The sequence below is a fragment of the Dama dama genome, chromosome 21, assembly GCF_033118175.1.
Source record: "Dama dama isolate Ldn47 chromosome 21, ASM3311817v1, whole genome shotgun sequence".
In the NCBI taxonomy this organism is placed as follows: domain Eukaryota; kingdom Metazoa; phylum Chordata; class Mammalia; order Artiodactyla; family Cervidae; genus Dama; species Dama dama.
Genome location: NC_083701.1, coordinates 10,929,416 through 10,939,082, shown reverse-complemented (window position 1 = coordinate 10,939,082; position 9,667 = coordinate 10,929,416). Strand labels below are relative to the sequence as shown.

At 43.6% G+C, this 9,667-nt stretch overlaps 1 long non-coding RNA gene across 1 annotated transcript; it reads left to right on the top strand.

Annotated features, from left to right (window-relative positions):
• The first annotated feature begins 338 nt into the window (after positions 1–338).
• On the top strand, positions 339–6,802 carry LOC133042263 (uncharacterized). The gene is made up of 3 exons (XR_009689459.1): positions 339–437; positions 899–1,125; positions 6,537–6,802. It is a non-coding gene; the product is annotated as an uncharacterized LOC133042263 (long non-coding RNA).
• The last annotated feature ends 2,865 nt before the right edge of the window (positions 6,803–9,667 follow it).

Below are 9,667 nucleotides of genomic sequence, written 5' to 3'. Positions count from 1 at the left end.
GATAGACCTGCTCTAAAAATTTCAGTCATGATTCTTGTGTTCAGGTGAGGAAAATCATGGAACCTCTTCCAGAATGTAGTGTATATGTGACTTTTTCCTTTCTGGGCATGATGCAATTCATATAGTACTTTAGAAAAAAATAATGTATTTTATTACTGTTATCAAGTGGAACAATAAAAGTTGCTAAGAACTAAGATAAAGGAAGTGGGGAGTGGCTTCCCAGGTGGTGCTTGGTGGTAAAAATCCACCTGCCAATGCAGGAGATGCAAGGGCCTTGACTTTGATCCCTGGGTAGGGAAGATACCCTGGAAGAGGAAGTGGCAACCTACTCCAGTATTCTTACCTGGGAAATCCCATGGACAGAGGAGCCTGACTGTCTACAGTCCATGGGGTTGCAAAGAGTCAGACGTGACTGAGTGACTGAGCTGAAGATAAAGGTAGCTTGAGCCTAAGCATTGTCCACTTCGGGGAATTCTGACGTGTTTGGGCAGATCAGGCTGACAAAAGTGGGAAGGGGGAGTGTTGCCTGAGGAGCTTGCTGGAGGATACACTTATTCTAATGGAAGCAGAGATAGAATTAAGGAGGAAGAAGACTTAACTGTTTGCTGATTATAACTTTAGCCGATTACTAAGCTTATATGTGCACCCAATTTGACTTTGAATCATGTGATGTTGAAAGAACATCATATAAGGAAATAACACAGTCTCACCTTACATGTGGTTTGCCAGATATTTCTGGGCACATGGTAGTGTTAGGCTCCCTGGCCTCCTTTTCACTGGGTGGAGCAGTGGGGTTAGAACCGTATGTGAGCTGTGAGGACAAGTGGATGCTAGCACTCAGGGCTGAAGCATAAAATTGCAAGTTTGACACCCTTCTGAGCTCTTTTTCTCTTTGCAGTGACTGTCAGAGTTCCAGATTGTGGCTGTCCCATGAGTCTGGGTTCCTGAAGCAGTTGGAGGAGGAAATGGCAACCCACTCCGGTACCCTGCCTGGAAAATCCCATGGACAGAGGAGCCTGGTGGGTTGTCCATGGGGTTGCAAAAGAGTGGGACAAGACCTAGCGACTGAGCACACACTGAAGCAGTGTGGTGAACATAGACCCACCAACCCACAATAGTCACACGGTAAGAGCAACAAATAAACATTGGTGGGTTTATATATATATGTAAATTTGTGTTTCTTTTTAAAATCACGCATTTATTTTTGCTGCCGCCCTTGGGCTTTCTCGCACTGCGGCGAGCAGGGACTACTTTCTAGTCGGGGTGCAGGGCTGCTCCTTGCGGTGGCCTCTCTTGTTGCAGAGCACAGGCTGTATGACGCACAGGCGTCAACAGCTGCAGCACTCGGGCTCAGTAGTTGTGGCTCATGGGCTCAGTTGCCCTGCGGCATGTGGACTCTTCCTGGACCCGGGATCGAACCCGTGTCCCCTGCATTGGCAGGGGGATTCTTAACCACTGGACCCCCAGGGAAGCCCGCGTTGTGGTTCTGACTGCTGAAAGGTGGGGGTTGCTGGTCAGCGCAGCACAACCTAATCTCTGATGTGACAAGATGAGGTTTTCAGGAATCTTCCTCAATTAAAACATCCCTGTCTGACACCCTTATTTTCAAGCCACACCCAACAAGTAGTGAGCTGATCTGCCTTTAAAAAATTCCTCCTTTGCAATTTGTTCATGTTCCCTTTGTAATCTTTTCTAGCCTACACACTGTGAGGTTGGGTCAAAGAAAATTTCATACCATTGCTTATACAGTGTGTGTAAAAAATGGAGTTACCTTGTTTCCAATCACTGATGAAAACTTTATGAGCCCCCACCATACAGGATAGGAGTTTGGGAGAGAGAGGAGAGGGTGAGATGGGCGTAGAAAGAATTTTATTTGCTGGTAAACTGCATATAAGTCTCCTCTGGTTTAAATAACCTCTTTTTGTATGGTTGCTGGGGGGTCGGATGGGAGGAAGCGATAGTTAGGGAGTTGGGGAAGGACATGTCCACACTGCTATATTTAAAATACATAATCAGCAAGGACCTACTGGATAGCACAGGGAATCTGCTCAGTGTTTTGTGGTGGCCTGGATGGGAGGGGAGTTTGGTTGAGAATGGATACATGTGTATGTGTGGCTGTGTCCCTTAGCTGTCCACCTGCACTATAGCAACATTGTTAATTGGCTATGTGAAAGTGTTAGTTGCTCAGCTTGTCTGACTCTTTGAGACCCCATGGACTACCAGGAGCCCACCAGGCTCCTCTGTCTATGGCATTCTCCAGGCAAGAATACTGGAGTGGGTCGCCATTCCCTTCTTCAGGGGATCTTCCTGACCAGGGATCAAGCCCGGGTCTCCTGCGTTGTCAGGATTCTTTACCATCTGAGCCACCAGGGAAGCTATACCCCAATACAGAGTAAAAAGTTTGAAAAAAATTTAAAATAAAACACCTCTTTTGTTTTCAAACAGTCCATTCAGTAAATGCTCAATTATTCAGTGTTTACCTCCTTTCTTCCCAAAGATGGTATCTAGTAGGGGAGAGGGACATCTGTCTTTGTGGCCCTGGGGAGGATCTGTGGACAGAGATGCTTTCTCAGTGATTTGGATTGGTTTCCAGGTCACTTGCACTGGTGACCTTGAGGTGCAGCTGGTGAACTTGGGGTTTGTTTTCCCCTTCTTTCTCTCACTCTCTGTCTCCTATGCTCCCTGCCCTGTCTCCTGCCCCCAGCATGGCTGCTCATCCCCATGGTCCACATGCTTCTGCCACTTTGCCTCTTGACCTTATGAGGTCCCCTGGGGCAGTCAGTGCTCTTACCTGCCAACTTCCCGGCCAAGAATGCAGAGACCCCGGGGTCCATTCCAGACTGAGGGTGGGGCGGGGCTGAGGGAGGCTCAAGAGTGCCAGTCTGGGCAGCTTCTCTGCCTCACTGTGTTGATTCACCAGTGTAATCGATGTAACGGCTCCACTTTGAGGGGCTGGCTGGGACACCAGGGGCACCTGGCTAAGCCTTCAAGCTATCAACTCCCCCATTTTGAAATTCGGGAGGTAGAATCCATTGCATATGTTTCCGATTGCTTGCTCCCCTGCCTCAGGCTTCTTCCTCCACTGGGTCAGAAGGATGCCCATCAAGTGGGACATTGGTCATGTCAAATCTTGAGCACTGTTCTGTGCCTTGCTTAGAAAAAAACCCAGTGTTCACTTCAGCCAGACTGGTTCTTCATATGTTCACTGGTGCTTGAAGAAGAGATACTATATCTTGGTAAGTATGGCTTTTAAAGTATTGTCTTGGAAGTTCTATTTTAGTATTCAAAAGCTAAATACCAAATGTGCTTTCCATCTCTTTGCATTTCTGCTGGAAGAGTCCTGATCACACACATTCCATCTACTTCCTTGCCAACGCAGATGGATGCCTTTGGGTGATGAGAGAGAAGGTCATATACTTGGAAATGCAAAGATAAAGACACATTAAGGTTAAAAATACCTCCAACATTGTTGTAATTTTTTAAGGAAAATGGTCGTATTTCACTTCTCTCTGCACATCCTCATGATGCCTAGCACATAGTAGGCACATACATGCAGTGACCAACTTGTTCCAGAAACAGGGACTTTTTAGCACCAAAAGTACCACATCCAAGCAGCTCTCAGTCTGGGCAGACGGGGCAAACTGAGGGTCGCTCCTGTGTACGCAGTCCATTATTTATTGCTGAAGGTAAGATGGTGATTTTCTTCATGTGAAATGATTATCCCCATAGTACTCATTAGCCTCAGAAGTAAATGATGACATGTTGGAATTTCCACACATGTTTTTACTGTAACTTCTGAATTGCTAAACAGTGGTTGTGCTTAGCCAATGCATAACTGACTCATACGGTCTCACTTCAATGAACACGTGATTATCCCTCACAAAAGACTAAACAGAGCCCAGATTTATGCCTTTGCTAATGGTTTGTTCTGGCCCTTTGGTCTTTGGCCATAACTACTCGCTTTCAAGCGACTAGAGAAATGGCTGTGTGTTTGTGCTGTCGTTTCAGTCGAGTCGATTCCTTGTGACCCCACTGAACTTGGTCTCTCGCGTTGGCAGGCGGATTCTTTACCGCTGAGCGACCAGGAAAGCCCAGAGCAATAGTTGGCTGCAGTATCAAAGTAAATCCTTGGGCGGGAGGCGGGAGGGGGTAAATCCGTGGCTGATTCCTGTCAATGTATGGCAAAAACCACTACAATATTGTAAAGTAATTAGCCTCCAACTAATAAAAATAAATGAAAAAAAAAGGTAAATCCTTTTAAGGTCCTTAATAATTCTATTTATTTATGATAATCTATTTGTGACTCAGATGGTAAAGAATCCACCTGCAATGCAGGAGATCTGAGTTCGATCCCTGGGTCAGGAAGATCCCATGGAGAAGAGAATGGTAACCCACTCCAGTATTCTTTCCTGGAGGATCCCATGGACAGAGGAGCCTGGTGGGCTACAGTCCATGGGTTTGCAAAGAGTTGGACATGACGGAGCAACTAACACACACATTTAGTAAACAGATTTACTCTTTAATAAAATCTCTGTTTTGTGTTAATGGTTTTGAACTGCAAATCATTGCATCTTGAAAGAAATCTCAGGACCCAGGAATGAAGGAGTCTCATGAATAATGTGCAACAGGTGCATGTGCTTGCCTCAAAATGGTGGAGGGCAATGGACTGGGATTTGGGAGATAAGAGATCTTGTCAGGCTTGCACCACTGTGAGGTGTGAGATCATGACTAAAGTTTCTCATCTGCAAAATGGGAAAGGTATAGATAATTTTTAGACCAGTGCTAATGCGAGGGGATTTATCATGGTCAAAATTTATTATTCCTTTTTTAAAAATCCCGCCTGCCAATGTAGGAGACACGTGTTCCATCCTTGGATTGGAAGATCCCCTGGAGAAGGAAATGGCAACCCACTCTAGTATTCTTGCTGGGAAAATCCCATGGACAGAGGAGCCTGGTAGGCTACAGTCTTTGGGGTTGCAAAGAGTTGTCCACAACTTAGCAACTAAAGAATGTACACACACACACACACACACGCACACACACACATCTTACTAGAAACCCTGACTAACACATCCATGATGGGTCCTGGAAAGGTTTAGAGGAAAAGAGCACCAGAGGTGATCTTCCTGCTCATGTTTTGTCTTCTCATCATATTTTCATTTTCTTTGTGACAGAACCCACTTTCTTTTTCTGTTATTTTAGTCAATAAGAATTAAGTCAATTGGAACAGGGAGTCAAATTTCCCCCTATATTTGACTTTTATTAGTAAGAGGCAAATATCAGGAAAATATATTGATATGCTAATGATTTGCTCTTATGTAGCTTTTTTAACTTTATGCAAGTTTATTCCTCACAGGCATGATTTTCTTATAATCTAGCGTATAGTGCAGAATAGATGATTAATTAATGGGTTGACATGGGTGGTCCTTGTGACAGTTCTCCCAGATAAATAGATATGTCAGCGGCAATGTTCCAGAAAGGTGACGTGTTGGACCAAGGTCACACAACCAGGAAGCAGAGAAGCTGGGACGAAATTCCAAAGGACCCAATGTTAACACAAGGTAGTACCAAGGCCAACTCAATGTCCTTAAAGACTGAACTCCATACTCACACCTCCATTATTCCTCCTGAAGCAGGAGTAATATAGTCTTATCCTTTGTAGGGTGGTCATGAATTTCAAATGAGATCGTGCACATAAAATCACATTGTAAGCTTTGATCAGGAACCCCTTTCCAAAATAACACCTACATTTTCCCACTGTGATCTGTGTCACAAAGGAACAAGGTCAGTGCAACTTCCCACTGGCTAGCCAAAATGCCTCATCTTTTATGGAGCTCAGCCAAGTTTCTAGTTTCATAAAATACTGTACCTTATTTGCCATTCATTTCCTTGGTTCAGCCTGCTTAAATATTTTCCATAATTCACAAGCAGTTCAAAAAGCAATACATTTTTGTCAGTGCTATGTATTTTAATTTTAATTTATAGTTATTATCATTGGCTGCACAGCTTGCAGGATCTTAGATCTCTGACCAGGGTTTGAACCCAGGGCCCCAGCAGTGAAAACATTGAGTCCTAACCACTGGACTGCTGGGAATTCCCGATGCTATGTATTTTTAAACTTTTGCTAGCAAAACATACAGATCTCGTCTTGTTTGTAGACATGATGCATTTTGAGACTTGAGTTTTGTGTGAACTACTGATGCCTGCTTCTGTAACACTTTAATAGATTCAGTTCAGCCAAAAACAAAAACAAAAAACACATCACTTTCTAAGCTTGGGTGCCATTCAGATTTGTTGTTCTTAGTATATTGCAAGATTTTTTTGTTGTTTCTCCATGTACATGAGTTTGGGATTCAGTGATTTCTGAAAATAACATTGCATATGTTAATATATCAATAAATCATAATGATCCATAAACTCTTTTCAACTAACTTAAGGATAGATTGATTTTCCTGGCAATAAGTAGTTCTATACTATTTCATTTAAATATTGAAGGAAAGTACTTAACTCTTTACTTGTGTTTATTCTTTTGAAAGCAATATGCAAGAATGGATACGGAAGCTGTGGTACAATATACCATGGAATATTACTCAGCCATTAAAAAGAATTCATTTGAACCAGTCCTAATGAGATGGATGAAGCTGGAGCCCCTTATACAGAGTGAAGTAAGCCAGAAAGACAAAGAACATTACAGCATACTAACACATATATATGGAATTTAGAAAGATGGTAACGATAACCCTATATGCAAAACAGAAAAAGAGACACAGAAATACAGAACAGACTTTTGAACTCTGTGGGAGAAGGCGAGGGTGGGATGTTTCGAGAGGAATCGGGTGGAGAGGGAGGTGGGAGCGGGGATTGGGATGGGGAAGACGTGTAAATCCATGGCTGATTCATATCAATGTATGACAAAACCCACTGAAATGTTGTGAAGTAATTAGCCTCCAACTAATAAAAAAATAAAAAAAAAAAAAAAAAAGAAAGCAATATGCAAATGCTGCTTGTCATCTGTAATAACTTTTAATTTTCTTTAAACTTGTTTTCCTACACATCTTTCTCAAGTTAGAAGAATAGATGGTGGAAAACATGCAAGTTTTGGAGTCAGACAGAACTGAGGGGTTTCCAGCTCCTTTGCTGCCCTGGATTTTATCTGTGGGCCCCCAGCACCATTCCCCTGCCTTTCTGTCTCTTCCTTGTATTGTAGAGGCTGGAAGACTGGGAGCTATATTTCCTTTATTTGCCTGTTGGCATGGTTCCAACTGACAAAGGTCCTTCTAGTCAAAGGTATGGTTTTTCCAGGAGTCAGGTATGGATGTGAGAATTGGACCATAAGAATGGCTGAGCACTGAAGAATTGATGCTTTTGAACTGTGTGTTGGAGAAGACGAGAGTCCTTTGAACTGCAAGGAGATCAAACCGGTCATTTCTAAAGGATATCAACCCTGAGTATTCGTTGGAAGAACTGATGCTGAAGCTCCAGTACTTTGGCCATCTGATGCAAAGAGCTGACTCAAGACCCTAACGCTGGGAAAGATTGAAGGCAGGAGGAGAAGGGGACGATAGAGGATGAGATGGTTGGATGACATCACTGACTCGATGGACATGAGTTTGAGCAAGCTCTAGGAGTTGGTGATGGACAGGGAAGTCTGGTGTGCTGCAGTCCATGGAGTAGCAAAGAGGTGGACATGACTGAGCAACTGAACAACGACATGGTTCCAGATGTGGCTTAGGTTCTTACAGTGAAATGAGTGTCCCTGAGACATAGAAGAAAGAAGGGAATAGAAACCATTTTGCTTTTGCTGGCAGCAGTTTTGGTAGATGTAAAATTCTTTGCAGCAGCTTCTGTATTTCCCTAACAATTGTTTCCAGTTTGGAGCTTTGGCAGAGGCACAGCCTTGACAGTGCCTTCCTGTGTTATCCTCATTTTTGGGTGGATATATCCAGGTGCAATGGCAAACCTGAAAGCTATGATAGGCAGATCCATCCTACACTGCCCTGACTTTCACTTTTTGGGGTCCGCCAACAGTTTTGTAAGCTTCTGATGTCTACTTAGGGTTAACACAGCTAATCTTTTTCAGCTTAAAACACCTAGACTGTTTTCACTTTGCCTGACCAACCTCTAACTTATATCACCACTGATGTGCTTTGAGACCAAAAGCAAGACATTTTACTCTTTGAACCTTAATTTCCTCATCTGTGAAATGGGTATAATGACTTGTAGAACCCCACAAGGATAAATAAATAATGCATGTAAAGTTTTCAACACAAAGTAGGGATGCAGTAATGTTAGTATTTTGTTTTCACAGTCTCCCTAACCCCCTCCTGCCTTTAGAGATTTCTTGATTGTTTTCTTTTAGTTCCAGGATTTGTCCTTTTTTTTTTTCCTTTAATTGATTACAAATCTAGATGTCTTGGGGTGAGCTCCTGCTGCCTGCCATTTTTTATGAGACTTGGTGCTGCCTCCAGTTCCAGTGTCCTACTTTTTTGAGCACAGATCTATCACCTGTCTTTCATGACAGGGCTGATTGAATTCTGCCAGAATTTTTATGGCTATTAGCTGGTAAGCTTGCCCTGGGAGACTCCATCAGAACTTTCCTTATGCATATCTCTCAAAGTCATTTTTAACTATGGCTGAATCATTTATCTTGTTCCTAAAAGTAGCAAGAAAGCTCCTGGCCAAAGGAAGCGTCTTCTTTGAGGCAAGTGGTCTTTTTATAATTCCTAGTCTACTTATAGGAACCCACCGGCTGTGATTCTTGTCTTTGCAGCTGAAAAGGCTCAACAACCAGGCCTCTGGGTCTGTGGGGTGGAGTGGATGATATAAGTGATGGGATTTAGTGGTCCCAGCTCTGCCTCAACTTCCTGAGAGGCCTTAGGCTGAGAACTACCTCCTCTGGACTATGGTTTCCTCCCTCCTAACATCGGTCAACTCTCTAAATGGCACTCCCAGCTCGGGCTTTCACTGAATGGGCGATGGCTGCCAGTTGCCTCTCCCGGGTTCCCCTCTGTGGCTGACATCAGGGAACCCATTGGAGATTGCTCTTCCTGCCTCCTCACCAGTAATCATGTGGATCCTTCTAATGGGCATGGGACAGATCCTCCAGAGATTATCCCCTGAACACCTAAAGTCTGGGTGATGAATGACCCCATCCTCTGCTTTTTTGCTGTGGACCATGGGCAAATTTCAACTAAGTTCACTTTTTGTTTTTTTTCTACACTGTGTGGCATGTGGGATCTTAGTTCCCCAACCAGGGATCAAACCCAGACTCGCTGCAGTGAAGGCACAGAATCTTAACCACTGGACTAGGGAAGTCCTGAATTCACTTTCATCATCACTTGTTGAGCCTCCTATGTGCCAGATGCAGGGCTTTGTGATGCAGTATGGAGTGTTCATTAGCTAAGAGAGATGAACGTGCAATGGTGATTCAACACCATTTGATGAGTGGCAGCCAGGAGGTCCCAACTGGGGTCCCAACGTTGGAGTTCCAAGGTCCATCCAGTCAGAAGTGTTGTTGGCCAGGACCCTGAACCGTGCATTTTTAAAAACAAGTTATTTATTTTTAATTGGAGAATAATTGCTTTACAATATTGTGTTGGTTTCTGGACACAACTGAGCACTCACAAGCACAAAAGAATACCCTAAGGTTTGGTATTTGGTTGAAAAG